This window comes from Carica papaya, chromosome 8 (genome assembly GCF_054855325.1).
Source record: "Carica papaya isolate Zhongbai chromosome 8, ASM5485532v1, whole genome shotgun sequence".
Taxonomy (NCBI): Eukaryota; Viridiplantae; Streptophyta; class Magnoliopsida; order Brassicales; family Caricaceae; genus Carica; species Carica papaya.
This window is the reverse complement of record NC_142316.1, coordinates 16,094,179-16,111,524: the sequence shown is the minus strand read 5'-3', so window position 1 is coordinate 16,111,524 and position 17,346 is coordinate 16,094,179. Positions and strand designations below refer to the sequence as shown.

At 46.6% G+C, this 17,346-nt stretch overlaps 6 non-coding genes and 29 pseudogenes across 6 annotated transcripts; 9 read left to right on the top strand and 26 right to left on the bottom strand.

The window, feature by feature from the left end:
• Window positions 1–500: 500 nt before the first annotated feature.
• LOC148243076 (5S ribosomal RNA) lies at window positions 501–619 on the bottom strand (annotated as a pseudogene).
• Window positions 620–824: 205 nt separating this feature from the next.
• On the bottom strand, window positions 825–943 carry LOC148243075 (5S ribosomal RNA; annotated as a pseudogene).
• Window positions 944–1,148: 205 nt separating this feature from the next.
• Window positions 1,149–1,267, bottom strand: LOC148243074 (5S ribosomal RNA; annotated as a pseudogene).
• A 205-nt stretch (window positions 1,268–1,472) lies between these two features.
• Window positions 1,473–1,591, bottom strand: LOC148243073 (5S ribosomal RNA). Its single transcript, XR_015814592.1, has one exon. It is a non-coding gene; the product is annotated as a 5S ribosomal RNA (ribosomal RNA).
• A 556-nt stretch (window positions 1,592–2,147) lies between these two features.
• On the bottom strand, window positions 2,148–2,266 carry LOC148243072 (5S ribosomal RNA; annotated as a pseudogene).
• Window positions 2,267–2,475: 209 nt separating this feature from the next.
• LOC148243071 (5S ribosomal RNA) lies at window positions 2,476–2,594 on the bottom strand (annotated as a pseudogene).
• A 204-nt stretch (window positions 2,595–2,798) lies between these two features.
• Window positions 2,799–2,917, bottom strand: LOC148243070 (5S ribosomal RNA). Its single transcript, XR_015814715.1, has one exon. It is a non-coding gene; the product is annotated as a 5S ribosomal RNA (ribosomal RNA).
• A 563-nt stretch (window positions 2,918–3,480) lies between these two features.
• Window positions 3,481–3,599, bottom strand: LOC148243069 (5S ribosomal RNA; annotated as a pseudogene).
• Window positions 3,600–3,803: 204 nt separating this feature from the next.
• LOC148243068 (5S ribosomal RNA) lies at window positions 3,804–3,922 on the bottom strand (annotated as a pseudogene).
• Window positions 3,923–4,130: 208 nt separating this feature from the next.
• Window positions 4,131–4,249, bottom strand: LOC148243067 (5S ribosomal RNA; annotated as a pseudogene).
• A 204-nt stretch (window positions 4,250–4,453) lies between these two features.
• On the bottom strand, window positions 4,454–4,571 carry LOC148243066 (5S ribosomal RNA; annotated as a pseudogene).
• A 561-nt stretch (window positions 4,572–5,132) lies between these two features.
• Window positions 5,133–5,251, bottom strand: LOC148243065 (5S ribosomal RNA; annotated as a pseudogene).
• A 205-nt stretch (window positions 5,252–5,456) lies between these two features.
• Window positions 5,457–5,575, bottom strand: LOC148243064 (5S ribosomal RNA; annotated as a pseudogene).
• Window positions 5,576–6,138: 563 nt separating this feature from the next.
• Window positions 6,139–6,257, bottom strand: LOC148243063 (5S ribosomal RNA). Its single transcript, XR_015814684.1, has one exon. It is a non-coding gene; the product is annotated as a 5S ribosomal RNA (ribosomal RNA).
• Window positions 6,258–6,817: 560 nt separating this feature from the next.
• LOC148243062 (5S ribosomal RNA) lies at window positions 6,818–6,936 on the bottom strand (annotated as a pseudogene).
• Window positions 6,937–7,141: 205 nt separating this feature from the next.
• Window positions 7,142–7,260, bottom strand: LOC148243061 (5S ribosomal RNA; annotated as a pseudogene).
• A 562-nt stretch (window positions 7,261–7,822) lies between these two features.
• On the bottom strand, window positions 7,823–7,941 carry LOC148243060 (5S ribosomal RNA; annotated as a pseudogene).
• A 559-nt stretch (window positions 7,942–8,500) lies between these two features.
• LOC148243059 (5S ribosomal RNA) lies at window positions 8,501–8,619 on the bottom strand (annotated as a pseudogene).
• Window positions 8,620–9,181: 562 nt separating this feature from the next.
• On the bottom strand, window positions 9,182–9,300 carry LOC148243058 (5S ribosomal RNA). The gene has a single exon (XR_015814967.1). It is a non-coding gene; the product is annotated as a 5S ribosomal RNA (ribosomal RNA).
• Window positions 9,301–9,509: 209 nt separating this feature from the next.
• On the bottom strand, window positions 9,510–9,628 carry LOC148243057 (5S ribosomal RNA; annotated as a pseudogene).
• A 204-nt stretch (window positions 9,629–9,832) lies between these two features.
• Window positions 9,833–9,951, bottom strand: LOC148243056 (5S ribosomal RNA; annotated as a pseudogene).
• Window positions 9,952–10,158: 207 nt separating this feature from the next.
• LOC148243055 (5S ribosomal RNA) lies at window positions 10,159–10,277 on the bottom strand (annotated as a pseudogene).
• A 205-nt stretch (window positions 10,278–10,482) lies between these two features.
• Window positions 10,483–10,600, bottom strand: LOC148243054 (5S ribosomal RNA; annotated as a pseudogene).
• Window positions 10,601–11,161: 561 nt separating this feature from the next.
• On the bottom strand, window positions 11,162–11,280 carry LOC148243053 (5S ribosomal RNA). Its single transcript, XR_015815903.1, has one exon. It is a non-coding gene; the product is annotated as a 5S ribosomal RNA (ribosomal RNA).
• Window positions 11,281–11,485: 205 nt separating this feature from the next.
• On the bottom strand, window positions 11,486–11,604 carry LOC148243052 (5S ribosomal RNA; annotated as a pseudogene).
• A 563-nt stretch (window positions 11,605–12,167) lies between these two features.
• LOC148243051 (5S ribosomal RNA) lies at window positions 12,168–12,286 on the bottom strand. The gene has a single exon (XR_015815480.1). It is a non-coding gene; the product is annotated as a 5S ribosomal RNA (ribosomal RNA).
• An 858-nt stretch (window positions 12,287–13,144) lies between these two features.
• On the top strand, window positions 13,145–13,263 carry LOC148243050 (5S ribosomal RNA; annotated as a pseudogene).
• A 530-nt stretch (window positions 13,264–13,793) lies between these two features.
• LOC148243049 (5S ribosomal RNA) lies at window positions 13,794–13,912 on the top strand (annotated as a pseudogene).
• Window positions 13,913–14,120: 208 nt separating this feature from the next.
• Window positions 14,121–14,239, top strand: LOC148243048 (5S ribosomal RNA; annotated as a pseudogene).
• A 562-nt stretch (window positions 14,240–14,801) lies between these two features.
• Window positions 14,802–14,920, top strand: LOC148243047 (5S ribosomal RNA; annotated as a pseudogene).
• A 205-nt stretch (window positions 14,921–15,125) lies between these two features.
• Window positions 15,126–15,244, top strand: LOC148243046 (5S ribosomal RNA; annotated as a pseudogene).
• Window positions 15,245–15,775: 531 nt separating this feature from the next.
• Window positions 15,776–15,894, top strand: LOC148243045 (5S ribosomal RNA; annotated as a pseudogene).
• A 209-nt stretch (window positions 15,895–16,103) lies between these two features.
• On the top strand, window positions 16,104–16,222 carry LOC148243044 (5S ribosomal RNA; annotated as a pseudogene).
• A 563-nt stretch (window positions 16,223–16,785) lies between these two features.
• LOC148243043 (5S ribosomal RNA) lies at window positions 16,786–16,904 on the top strand (annotated as a pseudogene).
• Window positions 16,905–17,110: 206 nt separating this feature from the next.
• On the top strand, window positions 17,111–17,229 carry LOC148243042 (5S ribosomal RNA; annotated as a pseudogene).
• Window positions 17,230–17,346: the final 117 nt, after the last annotated feature.

Below are 17,346 nucleotides of genomic sequence, written 5' to 3'. Positions count from 1 at the left end.
TTCCTTGTGCGTGCGCACTGCACCTCCCGTGCTCGTTCTAATATCAAGTAAAATGCTATGGTGCCGTGACTCACATTTGCGAATAAACCTGAGGACCATAATTCAAGTCGCGCGTATCGTAGAAAGAATCATCTACAAAAAAATGGGTGCAACACGAGGACTTCTTAAGAAAATGGGTGAAATATAAGGACTTCGCAGGAGGTCACCCATCCTAGTGCTACTCTCGCCCAAGCACCCTTATCTTGCGGAGTTCTGATAGAATCCGTTGCATTGGTGCTGGTATGATTGCTCATGTTTCATTCTGCGCTGCAAATACATACACTTTTTCTCCCTCCATCCCCCCTCCCGTCATTTGTTTCCTTGTGCGTGCACTCTGCATCTCTCCTTCTCGTTCTAATATCGATTAAAATGCCCCTGCTTCTTGACTCACATTTGCGTATAAACCAGTGGACCCTAGTTCAAGTCGCGCGTAACGTCGAACGACCCGTCTGAAAAAAAAATTAATGCGACAGGAGGACTTCCAAGGAGGTCACCCATTCAAGTACTACTCTCGCCCAAGCACACTTAACTGCGGAGTTCTGATGAGATCCGGTGCATTAGTACTGGTATGATCGCACCTGTTTAATTTCGTGCTGTAAATACATAAACTCCTTCTCCTTTCTTTCCCCTCCCGTCATTTGTTTCCTTGTGCGTGCACTCTGCATCTCTCTTTATCGTTCTAATATCCAGTAATATTCCCCGTCACCGTGACTCACCTTTGCAAATAAACCAGCGGTTTATAATTCCATTCGCGTGTAACATCGAACAACCCATCCGAAAAAAAATAGGTGCAACACGAGGGCTTCCCAGGTGGTCACCCATCCGAGTACAACTCTCGCCCAAGCACACTTACCTGCGGAGTTCTGATGGGATCCGGGGCTTTAGTGCTGCTATGATCGCACCTCTTTAATTTCGCGCTGCAAATACATACACTCCTTCTCCTTCCCTCCCCCTCCCATCAATTGTTTCCTTGTGCGTTCACACTGCACCTCTCTTTCTCGTTCTAATATCGATTAAAATGCCCCTGCTTCTTGACTCACATTTGCGTATAAACCAGCGGACCCTAGTTCCAGTCCTGCGTAACGTCAAACGACCCGTCTGAAAAAAAATTGGTGTGACACGAGGACTTCCCAGGAGGTCACCCATCCGAGTACTACTCTCGCCCAAGCACACATAACTGCGGAGTTCTGATGGGATCTGGTGCATTAGTGCTGGTATGATCGCACCTGTTTCATTTTGTGCTTAAAATACATACACGCCTTCTCCTTCCCTCCCCCTCCCATCAATTGTTTGCTTATGCGTTCACACTGCACCTCTCCTTCTCGTTCTAATATCGATTAAAATGCCCCTGCTTCTTGACTCACTTTTGCGTATAAACCAGCGGACCTTAGTTCCAGTCGCGTGTAACGTCGAACAACCTGTCTGAAAAAAAATTGGTGCGACACGAGGACTTCCCAGGAGATCACCCATCCGAGTACTACTCTCGCCCAAGCACACTTAACTGCGGAGTTCTGATGGGATCCGGTGCATTAATGCTGGTATGATCGCACCCGTCTAATTCCACGCTGCAAATACATAAACTCCTTCTCCATTCTTCCCCCTCCCGTCATTTGTTTCCTTGTGCGTGCGCACTCCACCTCCCGTGCTCGTTCTAATATCAAATAAAATGCTACGGTGCCATGACTCACATTTGCGAATAAACCTGAGGACCATAATCCAAGTCGCGCGTATCGTTGAAAGAATCATCTGCAAAAAAATGGGTGCAACACGAGGACTTCCTAAGAAAATGGATGAAATATAAGGACTTCGCAGGAAGTCACCCATCCTAGTACTACTCTCGCCCAAGCACCTTTAACTTGCAGAGTTCTGATAGAATCCGTTGCATTGGTGCTGATATGATTGCTCATGTTTCATTCTGCGCTGCAAATACATATACTTTTTCTCCCTCCATCCCCCCTCCCGTCATTTGTTTCCTTGTGCGTGCACTCTGCATCTCTCTTTCTCGTTCTAATATCGATTAAAATGCCCCTGCTTCTTGACTCACATTGGCGTATAAACCAGTGGACCCTTGTTGCGCGTAACGTCGAACGACCCGTCTGAAAAAAAAATTAGTGCGACACGAGGACTTCCCAAGAGGTAACCCATCCGAGTACTACTCTCGCCCAAGCACACTTAACTACGGAGTTCTGATGGGATCCGGTGCATTAGTGCTGGTATGATTGCACCTCTTTAATTTCGCGCTGCAAATACATAAACTCATTCTCCTTTCTTCCCCCTCCCGTCATTTGTTTCCTTGTGCGGGCGCACTGCACCTCTCGTTCTCGCTCAAATATCAAGTAAAATGCCACGGCGCCGTGACTCACATTTGCGAATAAATCTGCGGACCATAATTAAAGTCGCGCGTAACGTCGAATGGCACATCTGAAAAAAAGAAAATGGGTGCAACACGAGAACTTCCCAGGAGGTAACCCATCATTGAACTACTTTCGCCAAAGCACACTTAACTGCGGAGTTCTGATGGGATCCGGTGCGTTTGTGCTGGTGTGACCGCACCTGTTTAATTTCGTGCTGAAAATACATACACTCCTTCTTCCCTTCCCCCCTCCCCTCATTTGTTTCCTTGTGCGTTCACACTTCACCTCTTATTCTCGTTCTAATATCGATTAAAATGCCCCTGCTTCTTGACTCACATTTGCGTATAAACCAGCGGACCCTAGTTCCAGACGCGCGTAATGTCGAACGACCCGTCTGAAAAAAAATTGGTGCGACACGAAGACTTCCCAGGAGGTCACCCATCCGAGTACTAATCTCGCCCAAGCACACTTCACTGCGGAGTTCTGATGGGATCCGGTGCATTAGTGCTGGTATGATCGCACCTCTTTAATTTTGCGCTGCAAATACATAAACTCATTCCCCTTTCTTCCCCCTCCCGTCATCTGTTTCCTTGTGCGTGCGCACTTCACCTCCCGTTCTCGTTCTAATATCAAGTAAAACGCTACAGCGCCGTGACTCACATTTGCGAATAAACTTGAGGACCATAATTCAAGTCGCGCGTAACGTCGAAAGAATCATCTGCAAAAAAATGGGTGCAACACGAGGACTTCACAAGAAAATGGGTGAAATATAAGGACTTCGCAGGAGGTAACCCATGCTAGTACTACTCTCGCCCAAGCACCCTTACCTACGGAGTTCTGATAGAATCCGTTGCATTAATGCTGGTATGATCGTACCTGTTTAATTTTGCGCTGCAAATACATGAACTCCTTTTTCTTTCTTCCCCCACCCGTCATTTGTTTCATTGTGCGTGCCAACTGCACCTCTCGTTCTCGTTCAAATATCAAGTAAAATGCCACGACACCGTGACTCACATTTGCGAATAAATCTGCGGACCATAATTAAAGTCGCGCCTAACGTCGAACGGCACATCTGAAAAAAAGAAAATGGGTGCAACACGAGAACTTCCCACGAGGTAACCCATCATTGTAATACTTTCGCCAAAGCACACTTAACTGCGGAGTTTTGATGGGATCCGGTGCATTTGTGCTGGTATGATCGCACCTGTTTAATTTCGCGCTGCAAATACATACACTCCTTCTTCCCTCCCCCCCTCCCATCATTTGTTTCCTTTTGCGTTCACATTGCACCTCTCATTCTCGTTCTAATATTGATTAAAATGCCCATGATTCTTGACTCACATTTGCTTATAAACCAGCGGACCATAGTTCCAGTCGCGCGTAACGTGGAACGACTCATCTGAAAAAAAATTCTTGCGATACGAGGACTTCCCAAGAGGTCACCAATCCGAGTACTACTCTCGCCCAAGCACACTTAACTGCGGAGTTCTAATGGGATCCGGTACATCAGTGCTGGTACGATCGCACCTGTTTAATTTCGCACTGCAAATATATAAACTCCTTCTCCTTTCTTCCCCATCCCGTCATTTGTTTCCTTGTGTGTGCGCACTGCACCTCTCGTTCTCGTTCAAATATCAAGTAAAATGTCATGGCACCGTGACTCACATTTGCGAATAAATCTGCGGACCATAATTAAAGTCGCGCGTAACGTCGAATGGCAAATCTGAAAAAAAAAAATGGGTGCAACACGAGAACTTCCCAGGAGGTAACCCATCATTGTACTACTTTCGCCAAAGCACACTTAACTGCGGAGTTCTGATGGGATCCGGTGCATTAGTGCTGGTGTGACCGCACCTGTTTAATTTCGTGCTGAAAATACATACACTCCTTCTTCACTCCCCCCCTCCCATCATTTGTTTCCTTGTGCGTTCACACTGCACCTCTCATTCTCGTTCGAATATCGATTAAAATGCCCCTGATTCTTGACTCAAATTTGCGTATAAACCAGCGGACCATAGTTCCAGTCGCGCGTAACGTCGAACTACCCATCTGAAAAAAAATTATTGCGATACGAGGACTTCCCAAGAGGTTACCTATCCGAGTACTACTCTCGCCCAAGCACACTTAACTGCAGAGTTCTGATGGGATCCAGTGCATTAGTGCTGGTATGATGCCACTTGTTTAATTTTGCGCTTCAAATACATACACTCCTAATCTTTTCTTCCTCCTCCCATCATTTGTTTCCTTGTGCGTGCGCACTGCACCTCCCGTACTCGTTCTAATATCAAGTAAGATGCCACGGCGCCGTGACTCACATTTGCGAATAAACCTGCGGACCATAAATCAAGTCGCGCGTAACGTCGAAAGAATCATCTGCAGAAAGATGAGTGCAACACGAGGACCTCCCAAGAAGATGGGTGAAATATAAGGACTTCGCAGGAGGTCACGCATCTGAGTACTTTTCTCTCCCAAACACCCTTAACTGCGGAGTTCTGATAGAATCCGTTGCATTAGTGCTGGTATGATCCCTCATGTTTCATTCTGCACTACAGATACATACACTCTTTCTCCTTCCATCCCCCCTCCCGTCATTTGTTTCCTTGTGCGTGCACTCGGCATCTCTATTTCTCGTTCTAATATCAAGTAATATGCCCCGGCACCGTGACTCACCTTTGCAAATGAACCAGCGGTTTATAATTCCATTCGCGCGCAACGTCGAACAACCCATCCGAAAAAAAATAGGTGCAACACGAGGGCTTCCCAAGTGGTCACCCATCCGAGTACTACTCTCGCCGAAGCACACTTAACTGCGGAGTTCTGATGGGATTCGGAGCTTTAGTGCTGGTATGATCGCACCTGTTTAATTTCGCGCTGCAAATACATTCACTCCTTCTCCTTTCTTCCCCCTCCCGTCATTTGTTTCTTTGTGCGTTCACACTTCACCTCTCATTCTCGTTCTAATATCGATTAAAATGCCCATGCTTCTTGACTCACATTTGCGTATAAACCAGCGGACCCTAGTTCCAGACGCGCGCAACGTCGAACGACCCGTCTGAAAAAAAATTGGTGCGACACGAGGATTTCCCAGGAGGTCACCCATCCGAGTACTAATCTCGCCCAAGCACACTTCACTGCGGAGTTCTGATGGGATCCGATGCATTAATGCTGGTATGATCGCAACTGTTTAATTTCGCGCTACAAATACATAAACTCATTCCCCTTTTTTCCTCCTCCCGTCATTTATTTTTTTGTCCGTGCGCACTGCACCTCTCGTTCTCGTTCAAATATCAAGTAAAATGCCACGGCGCCTTGACTCACATTTGCAAATAAATCTGCGGACTATAATTAAAGTCGCGCGTAACGTCGAACGGCACATCTGAAAAAAAGAAAATGGGTGCAACACGAGGACTTCGCAAGAAAATTGGTGAAATATAAGGACTTCGCAGGAGGTAACCCATGCTAGTACTACTCTCGCCCAAGCACCCTTACCTACGGAGTTCTGATAGAATCCGTTGCATTAGTGCTGGTATGATCGAACCTGTTTCATTTCGTGCTGAAAATACATACACTCCTTCTCCTTCCCTCCCCCTCCCATCAATTGTTTCCTTGTGCGTTCACACTGCACCTCTCCATCTCGTTCTAATATCGATTAAAATGCCCCTGCTTCTTGATTCACATTTGCGTATAAACCAGCGGACCCTAGTTCAAGTCGCGTGTAACGTCGAACGACCCGTCTGAAAATAAATTTGTGCGACACAAGGACTTCCCAGGAGGTCACCCACCCGAGTACTACTCTCGCCCAAGCACACTTAACTGCGGAGTTCTGATGGGATCCGGTGCATTAGTGCTGGTATGATCGCACCCTTTTAATTCCGCGCTGCAAATACATAAACTCCTTCTCCTTTCTTCCCCCTCCCGTCATTTGTTTTCTTGTGCATTCGCACTGCACCTCCCGTGCTCGTTATAATATCAAGTAAAATGCCACGGTGCCGTGACTCAAATTTGTAAATAAACCTGCGGACCATAAATCAAGTCGCGCGTAACGTCGAAAGAGTCATCTGCAAAAGGATGGGTGCAACAGGAGGACCTCCCAAGAAAATGGGTGAAATATAAGGACTTCGAAGGAGGTCACCCATCCGAGTACTTTTCTCGCCCAAGCACCCTTAACTGCGGAGTTCTGATAGAATCCGTTGCATTAGTGCTGGTATGATCCCTCATGTTTCATTCTGCACTGCGAATACATACACACTTTCTCCTTCCATCCCCCCTCCCGTCATTTGTTTCCTTGTGCGTGCAATCTGCATTTCTCTTTCTCGTTCTAATATCAAGTAATATGCCCCGGCACCGTGACTCACCTTTGCAAATGAACCAGCGGATTATAATTCCATTCGCGCGTAACGTCGAAAAACCCATCTGAAAAAAAATAGGTGCAACACGAGGGCTTCCCAGGTGGTCACCCATCCGAGGACTACCCTCGCCCAAGCACACTTAACTGCGGAGTTTTGATGGGATTCGGGGCTTTAGTGCTGGTATGATCACACCTGTTTAATTTCGCGCTGCATATAGATACACTCCTTCTCCTTTCTTCCCCCTCCCGTAATTTGTTTCCTTGTGCGTTCACACTTCACCTCTCATTCTCGTTCTAATATCGATTAAAATGCCCCTGCTTCTTGACTCACATTTGCGTATAAACCAGCGGACCCTAGTTCCAGAAGTGCGTAACGTCGAACGACCCGTTTAAAAAAAAATTGGTGCGACACGAGGACTTCCTAGGAGGTCACCCATCCGAGTACTAATCTCGCCCAAGAGCACTTAACTGCGGAGTTCTGATGGGATCTGGTGCATAAGAGCTGTTATGATCGCGCCTGTTTAATTTCGCGCTGCAAATACATAAACTCATTCTCCTTTCTTCCCCCTCCCTCTATTTGTTTCCTTGTGCGTGCGCACTGCACCTCCCGTGCTCGTTCTAATATCAAGTAAAATGCTACGGCGCCGTGACTCACATTTGCGAATAAACCTGAGGACCATAATACAAGTCGCGCGTAACGTCGAAAGAATCATCTGCAAAAAAATGGGTGGAACACGAGGACTTCCTAAGAAAATGCGTGAAATATAAGGACTTCGCAAGAGGTCACCCATCCTAGTGCTACTCTCGCCCAAGCACCCTTAACTTGCGGAGTTCTGATAGAATCCGTTGCATTGGTGCTGGTATGATTGCTCATGTTTCATTCTGCGCATTAAATACATACACTTTTTCTCCCTCCATCCCCCCTCCCGTCATTTGTTTCCTTGTGCGTGCACTCTGCATCTCTCCTTCTCGTTCTAATATCGATTAAAATACCCTTGCTTCTTGACTCACATTTGCGTATAAACCAGTGGACCCTAGTTCCAGTCGCGCGTAACGTCGAACGACCCGTCTGAAAAAAAAATTAGTGCGACACGAGGACTTCCCAAGAGGTCACCCATCAGAGTACTACTCTCGCCCAAGCACACTTAGCTGCGGAGTTCTGATGGGAACCGGTGCAATAGTGCTGGTATGATCGCACCCGTTTAATTTTGCGCTATAATTACATAAACTCATTCCCCTTTCTTCCCCCTCCCGTCATTTGTTTCCTTGTGCGTGCGCACTGTACCTCTCGTTCTCGTTCTAATATCAAGTAAAATGCCACGGCGCCGTGACTCACATTTGCGAATAAACCTGAGGACCATAATTCAAGTCGCGCGTAACGTCGAAAGAATCATCTGCAAAAAAATGGGTACAACACAAGGACTTCACAAGAAAATGGGTGAAATATAAGGACTTCGCAGGAGGTAACCCATGCTAGTACTACTCTCGCCCAAGCACCCTTACCTACGGAGTTCTGATAGAATCCGTTGCATTAGGGCTGGTATGATCGCACCTGTTTCATTTCTTGCTGAAAATACATACACTCCTTCTCCTTCCCTCCCCCTCCCATCAATTGTTCCCTTGTGCGTTCACACTGCACGTCTCCTTCTTGTTCTAATATCGATTAAAATACCCCTGCTTCTTGACTCACATTTGCGTATAAACCAGCGGACCCTAGTTCCAGTCACGCGTAACGTCGAAAGACCAGTCCGAAAAAAAATTGGTGCGACACGAAGACTTCCCAAGAGTTCACCAATCCGAGTACTACTCTCGCCAAAGCACACTTAACTGCGGAGTTCTGACGGGATCCGGTGCATTAGTGCTGGTATGATCGCACCCGTTTAATTCCGCTCTGCAAATACATAAACTCCTTCTCCTTTCTTCCCCCTCCCGTCATTTGTTTCCTTGTGCGTGCGCACTGCACCTCCCGTGCTCGTTTCAATATAAAGTAAAATGCTACGCTGCCGTGACTCACATTTGCGAATAAACCTGAGGACCATAGTTCCAGTCGCGCGTATCGTCGAAAAAATCATCTACAAAAAAATGGGTGGAACACGAGGACTTCCTAAGAAAATGGGTGAAATATAAGGAGTTCGCAGGAGGTCACCCATCCTAGTGCTACTCTCGCCCCAGCACCCTTAACTTGCAGAGTTCTGATAGAATCCGTTGCATTGGTGCTGGTATGATTGCTCATGTTTCATTCTGCGCTGCAAATACATACACTTTTTCTCCCTCCATCCTCCCTCCCGTCATTTGTTTCCTTGTGCGTGCACTCTGCATCTCTCCTTCTCGTTCTAATATCGATTAAAATGCCCATGCTTCTTGACTCACATTTGCGTATAAACCAGTGGACCCTAGTTCCAGTCGCGCGTAACGTCGAACGACCCGTCTGAAAAAAAAATTAGTGCGACACGAGGACTCCCCAAGAGGTCACCCATCCGAGTACTACTCTCGCCCAAGCACACTTAACTACGGAGTTCTGATGGGATCCGGTGCATTAGTGCTGGTATGATCGCACCTGTTTAATTTTGCGCTGCAAATACATAAACTCCTTCTCCTTTCTTCCCCCACCTGTTATTTGTTTCATTGTACGTGCACACTGCTCCTCTCGTTCTCATTCAAATATCAAGTAAAATGCCACGACACCGTGACTCACATTTGTGATTAAATCTGCGGACCATAATTAAAGTCGCGCATAACGTTGAACAGCACATCTGAAAAAAAGAAAATGGGTGCAACACGAGAACTTCCCACGAGGTAACCCATCATTGTAATACTTTCGCCAAAGCACACTTAACTGCGGAGTTTTGATGGGATCCGGTGCATTTGTGCTGGTATGATCGCAATTGTTTAATTTCGCGCTGCAAATACATACACTCCTTCTTCCCTCCCCCCCTCCCACCATTTGTTTCCTTGTGCGTTCACACTGCACCTCTCCTTCTCGTTCTAATATCGATTAAAATGCCCCTGATTCTTGACTCACATTTGCATATAAACTAGCGGACCATAGTTCCAGTCGCTCGTAACGTCGAATGACTCATCTGAAAAAAAATTGTTGCGATACGAGGACTTCCCAAGAGGTCACCCATCCGAGTACTACTCGGACCCAAGCACACTTAACTGCGGAGTTCTAATGGGATCCGGTGCATTAGTGCTGGTATGATCGCACCTGTTTAATTTCGCGCTGCAAATACATAAACTCCTTCTCCTTTCTTCCCCCTCCCGTTATTTGTTTCCTTGTGCGTGCGCACTGAACCTCTCTTTCTCGTTCAAATATCAAGAAAAAAGCCACGGCGCCGTGACTCACATTTGCGAATAAATCTGCGGACCATAATTAGAGTCGCGCGTAACGTCGAACGGCACAACTGAAAAAAAAAATGGGTGCAACACGAGAACTTCCCAAGAGGTAACCCATCATTGTACTACTTTCGCCAAAGCACAATTAACTGCGGAGTTCTGATGGGATCCGGTGCATTTGTGCTGGTGTGACCGCACCTGTTTAATTTCGTGCTGAAAATACATACACTCCTTCTTCCCTCCCGCCCTCCCATCATTTGTTTCCTTTTGCGTTCACATTGCACCTCTCATTCTCGTTCTAATATCGATTAAAATGCCCTTGATTCTTGATTCACATTTGCGTATAAACCAACGGACCATAGTTCCAAACGCGCGTAATGTCGAACGACCTATCTGAAAAAAAAATTGTTGCGATACGAGGACTTCTCAACAGGTCACCCATCCGAGTACTACTCTCGCCCAAGCACACTTAACTGCAGAGTTCTGATGGGATCCAGTGCATTAGTGCTGGTATGATGCCACTTGTTTAATTTTGCGCTTCAAATACATACACTCCTAATCTTTTCTTCCTCCTCCCGTCATTTGTTTCCTTGTGCGTGCGCACTGCACCTCCCGTACTCGTTCTAATATCAAGTAAAATGTCACGGCGCCGTGACTCACATTTGCGAATAAACCTACGGACCATAAATCAAGTCGCGCGTAACGTCGAAAGAATCATCTGCAGAAAGATGGGTGCAACACGAGGACCTCCCAAGAAGATGGGTGAAATATAAGGACTTCGCAGGAGGTCACGCATCCGAGTACTTTTCTCGCCCAAACACCCTTAACTGCGGAGTTCTGATAGAATCCGTTGCATTAGTGCTGGTATGATCCCTCATGTTTCATTCTGCACTACAGATACATACACTCTTTCTCCTTCCATCCCCCCTCCCATCATTTGTTTCCTTGTGCGTGCACTCTGCATCTCTATTTCTCGTTCTAATATCAAGTAATATGTCTCGGCACCGTGACTCACCTTTGCAAATGAACCTGCGGTTTATAATTCCATTCGCGCGTAACGTCGAACAACCCATCCGAAAAAAAATAGGTGCAACACGAGGGCTTCCCAAGTGGTCACCCATCCGAGTACTACTCTCGCCCAAGCACACTTAACTGCGGAGTTCTGATGGGATCCGGAGCTTTAGTGCTAGTATGATCGCACCTGTTTAATTTCGCACTGCAAATACATACACTCCTTCTCCTTTCTTCCCCCTCCCGTCATTTGTTTCTTTGTGCGTTCACACTTCACCTCTCATTCTCGTTCAAATATCGATTAAAATGCCCCTGCTTCTTGACTCACATTTGCGTATAAACCAGCGGACCCTAGTTCCAGACGCGCGTAACGTCGAACGACCCGTCTGAAAAAAAATTGGTGCGACACGAGGACTTCCAAGGAGGTCACCCATCCGAGTACTAATCTCGCCCAAGCACACTTCACTGCGGAGTTCTGATGGGATCCGGTGCATTAGTGCTGGTATGATCGCAACTGTTTAATTTTGCGCTGCAAATACATAAACTCATTCCCCTTTCTTCCCCCTCCCGTCATTTGTTTTTTTGTGCGTGCGCACTGCACCTCTCGTTCTCGTTCAAATATCAAGTAAAATGCCACGGCGCCGTGACTCCCATTTGCGAATAAATCTGCAGACCATAATTAAAGTCGCGCGTAACGTCGAACGGCACATCTGAAAAAAAAAAAATGGGTGCAACACGAGGACTTCGCAAGAAAATTGGTGAAATATAAGGACTTCGCAGGAGGTAACCCATGCTAGTACTACTCTCGTCCAAGCACCCTTACCTACGGAGTTCTGATAGAATCCGTTGCATTAGTGCTGGTATGATCGCACCTGTTTCATTTCGTGCTAAAAATACATACACTCCTTCTCCTTCCCTCCCCCTCCCATCAATTGTTTCCTTGTGCGTTCACACTGCACCTCTCCTTCTCGTTCTAATATCGATTAAAATGCCTATGCTTCTTGATTCACATTTGCGTATAAACCAGCGGACCCTAGTTCAAGTCGCGCGTAACGTCGAACGACCCGTCTGAAAATAAATTTGTGCGACACAAAGACTTCCCAGGAGGTCACCCACCCGAGTACTACTCTCGCCCAAGCACACTTAACTGCGGAGTTCTGATGGGATCCGGTGCATTAGTGCTGGTATGATCGCACCCTTTTAATTCCGCGCTGCAAATACATACACTCCTTCTCCTTTCTTCCCCCTCCCGTAATTTGTTTCCTTGTGCGTTCACACTTCACCTCTCATTCTCGTTCTAATATCGATTAAAATGCCCCTGCTTCTTGACTCACATTTGCGTATAAACTAGGGGACCCTAGTTCCAGACGCGCGTAACGTCGAACGACCCGTCTGAAAAAAAATTAGTGCGACACGAGGATTTCACAAGAAAATGGGTGAAATATAAGGACTTCGTAGGAGGTAACCCATGCTAGTACTACTCTCGCCCAAGCACCCTTACCTACGGAGTTCTGATAGAATCTGTTGCATTAGTGCTGGTATGATTGCACCTGTTTCATTTCGTGCTGATTTATGGTCCGCAGGTTTATTCGCAAATGTGAGTCACGGCGCCGTGGCATTTTACTTGATATTAGAACGAGTACAGGAGGTGCAGTGCGCACGCACAAGGAAACAAATGACGGGATGAGGAAGAAAAGAGAAGGAGTGTATGTATTTGAAGCGCAAAATTAAACAAGTGGCATCATACCAGCACTAATGCACTGGATCCCATCAGAAATCTGCAGTTAACTGTGCTTGGTCGAGAGTAGTACTCGGATGGGTGACCTCTTTGGAAGTCCTCGTATCGCAACAATTTTTGTTCAGATGGGTCGTTCAACGTTACGCGCGACTGGAACTATGGTCCGCTGGTTTATAGGCAAATGTGAGTCAAGAATCAGGGGCATTTTAATCGATATTAGAACGAGAAGGAGAGTTGCAGTGTGAACGCACAAGGAAACAAATGATGGGTGGGAGGGAGGGAAGAAGGAGTGTATGTATTTTCAGCACGAAATTAAACAGGTGCGGTCACACCAGCACAAATGCACTGGATCCCATCAGAACTCCGCAGTTAAGTGTGCTGTGGCGAAAGTAGTACAATGATGGGTTACCTCATGAGAAGTTCTCGTGTTGCAGCCATTTTTTTTTTCATATGATTCTTTCGACGTTACGCGCGACTTGATTTATGGTCCGCAGGTTTATTCGCAAATGTGAGTCACGGCGCCGTGGCATTTTACTTGATATTAGAATGAGTACAGGAGGTGCAGTGCGCACGCACAAGGAAACAAATGACGGGATGAGGAAGAAAAGAGAAAGAGTGTATGTATTTGAAGCAAAAAATTAAACAAGTGGCATCATACCAGCACTAATGCACTGGATCCCATCATAACTCTGCAGTTAAGTGTGCTTGGGCGAGAGTAGTACTCGGATGGGTGATCTCTTGGGAAGTCCTCGTATCACAACAATTTTTTTTCAGATGGGTCGTTCGACGTTACGCGCGACTGGAACTATGGTCCGCTGGTTTATACGCAAATGTGAGTCAAGAATCAGGGGCATTTTAATCGATATTAGAACGAGAAGGAGAGGTGCAGTGTGAACCCACAAGGAAACAAATGATGGGAGGGGGGGAGGGAAGAAAGAGTGTATGTATTTTCAGCACGAAATTACACATGTGCGGTCACACCAGCACAAATGCACCGGATCCCATCAGAACTCCGCAGTTATGTGTGCTTTGGGGAAAGTAGTACAATGATGGGTTACCTCCTGGGAAGTTCTCGTGTTGCTCCATTTTCTTTTTTTCAGATGTGTCGTTCGACGTTACGCGCGACTTTAATTATGGTCCGCAGATTTATTCGCAAATGTGAGTCACGGCACCGTGGCATTTTACTTGATATTTGAACGAGAAAGAGAGGTACAGTGCGCACGCACAAGGAAACAAATGACGGGTGGGGGAAGAAAGGGGAAGGAATTTATGTATTTGCAGCGCAAAATTAAATAGGTGCGATCATACCAGCACTAATGCATCGGATCACATCAGAACTCCGCAGTTAAGTGTGCTTGGGCGAGAGTAGTACTCGGATGGGTGACCTCCTGGGAAGTCGTTGTGTCGCACTAATTTTTTTTTAGACGGGTCGTTCGACGTTACGCGCGACTGGAACTAGGGGTCCACTGGTTTATACGCAAATGTGAGTCAAGAAGCAGGGGCATTTTAATCGTTATTAGAACGAGAAGGAGAGATGCAGAGTGCACGCAGAAGGAAACAAATAACGGGAGGGGGGATGGAGGGAGAAAATGTATATGTATTTGCAGCGCAGAATGAAACATGAGCAATCATACCAGCACCAATGCAACGGATTCTATCAGAACTCCACAAGTTAAGGGTGCTTGGGCAAGAGTAGCACTAGGATGGGTGACCTCATGCGAAGTCCTTATATTTCACCCATTTTCTCAGGAAGTCGTCGTGTTGCACCCATTTTTTTGCAGATAATTCTTTCGACGATACGCGCGACTTGAATTATGGTCCTCAAGTTTATTTGCAAATGTGAGTCACGGCACCATAGCATTTTACTTGATATTAGAACGAGCATGGGAGGTGCAGTGCGCACGCACAAGGAAACAAATGACGGGAGGGGGAAGAGAGGAGAAGGAGTTTATGTATTTGCAGCGTGGAATTAAAGGGGTGCGATCATACCAGCACTAATGCACCGGATCCCATCAGAACTCCGCAATTAAGTGTGCTTGGACGAGAGTAGTACTCGGATGGGTGACTTCCTGGGAAGTCCTTGTGTCGCACCAATTTTTTTTCAGAAGGGTCGTTCGACGTTACGCGCGACTGGAACTGGGGTCCGCTGGTTTATACGCAATTGTGAGTCAAGAAGCAGGGGCATTTTAATCGATATTAGAACGAGAAGGAGAGGTGCAGTGTGAACGCACAAGGAAACAATTGAGGGGAGGGGGAGGGAAGGAGAAGGAGTGTATGTATTTTCAGCACGAAATGAAACAGGTGCGATCATACCAGCACTAATGCATCGGATCCCATCAGAACTCTGCAGTTTAGTGTGCTTGGGCGAGAGTAGTACTCGGATGGGTGACCTCCTGGGAAGTCCTCATGTCACACTAATTTTTTTTTTAAACGGGTCCTTCGACGTTACGCGCGACTGGAACGAGGGTCCACTGGTTTATACGCAAATGTGAGTCAAGAATCAGGGGCATTTTAATTGATATTAGAACGAGAAAAAGAGATGCAGAGTGCACGCACAAGGAAATAAATGACGGGAGGGGGGATGGGAGGAGAAAGAGTGTATGTATTTGCAATGCAGAATGAAACATGAGGGATCATACCAGCACTAATGCAACGGATTCTATCAGAACTTCGTAGTTAAGGGTGCTTGGGCGAGAAAAGTACTCGGTTGGGTGACCTCCTGCGAAGTCCTTATATTTCACCCATTTTTTTGCAGATAATTCTTTCGACGTTACGCGCGACTTGATTTATGGTCCGCAGGTTTATTCGCAAATGTTAGTCACGGCACCGTAGCATTTTACTTGATATTAGAACGAGCACGGAAGGTGCAGTGCGCACGCACAAGGAAACAAATGACGGGAGGGGGAAGAAAGGAGAAGGAGTTTATGTATTTGCAGCGCGGAATTAAATGGGTGCGATCATACCAGCACAAATGCACCAGATCCCATCAGAACTCCGCAGTTAAGTGTGCTTTGGCGAAAGTAGTACAATGATGGGTTACCTCCTGGGAAGTTCTCGTGTTACACCCATTTTTTTTTTTTCAGATGTTCCGTTCGACGTTACGCGCGACTTTAATTATGGTCCGCAGCTTTATTCGCAAATGTGAGTCACGGCACCGTGGCATTTTACTTGATATTTGAACAAGAACGAGAGGTGCAGTGCGCACGCACAAGGAAACAAATGACGGGAGGGGGAAGAAATGAGAAGGAGTTTATGTATTTGCAGCGCGAAATTAAACAGTTGCGATCATACCAGCACTAATGCACCGGATCCCATCAGAACTCCGCAGTTAAGTGTGCTTAGGCGAGAGTTGTACTCGGATAGGTGACCTCCGGGGAAGTCCTCTTGTTGCACTAATTTTTTTTTTCAGACGGGTCGTTCGACGTTACGCGCGACTGGAACTAAGGTCCACTGGTTTATACGCAAATGTGAGTCAAGAAGCAGGGGCATTTTAATCAATATTAGAACGAGAATGAGAGATGCAGAGTGCACGCGCAAGGAAACAAATGAGGGGAGGGGGGATGGAGGGAGAAAAAGTGTATGTATTTGCAGCGCAGAATGAAACATGAGCAATCATACCAGCACCAATGCAACGGATTCTATCAGAACTCCGCAAGTTAAGGGTGCTTGGGCGAGAGTAGCACTAGGATGGGTGACCTCCTAAGAAGTCCTTATATTTCACCCATTTTCTTAGGAAGTCCTCGTGTTGCACCCATTTTTTTGCAGATGATTCTTTCGACGATACGCGCGACTTGAATTATGGTCCTCAGGTTTATTCGCAAATGTGAGTCACGGCACCATAGCAATTTACTTGATATTAGAACGAGCACGGAAGGTGCAGTGCGCACGCACAAGGTAACAAATGGCGGGAGGGGGAAGAAAGGGGAAGGAGTTTATGTATTTGCAGTGCGAAGTTGAACGGGTGCGATCATACCACCACTAATGCACCGGATCCCATCAGAACTCTAGAGTTATGTGTGCTTGGGCGAGAGTAGTACTCGGATAGGTGACCTCCTGGGAAGTCCTCGTGTCGCAACAATTTTTTTTTCAGACGGGTCGTTCGACGTTACGCGCGACTGGAACTAGGGTCCGTTGGTTTATACGCAAATGTGAGTCAAGAAGCAGGGGCATTGTAATCGATATTAAAACGAGAATGAGAGGTGCAGTGTGAATGCACAAGGAAACAATTGACGGGAGGGGGAAGAAAAGAGAAGGAGTGTATTTATTTGCAGCGCAAAATTAAACAGGTGCGATCATACCAGCATTAAAGCCCTGGATCCCATCATAACTCCGCAGTTAAGTGTGCTTGGGCGAGAGTCGTACTCAGATGGGTGACCACTTAGGAAGCCCTCGTGTTGCACCTATTTTTTTTCGGATGGGTTGTTCAACGTTACGCGCGAATGGAATTATAAACCGCTGGTTCATTTGCAAAGGTGAGTCACGGTGCCGGGGCATATTACTTGATATTAGAACGAGTACGG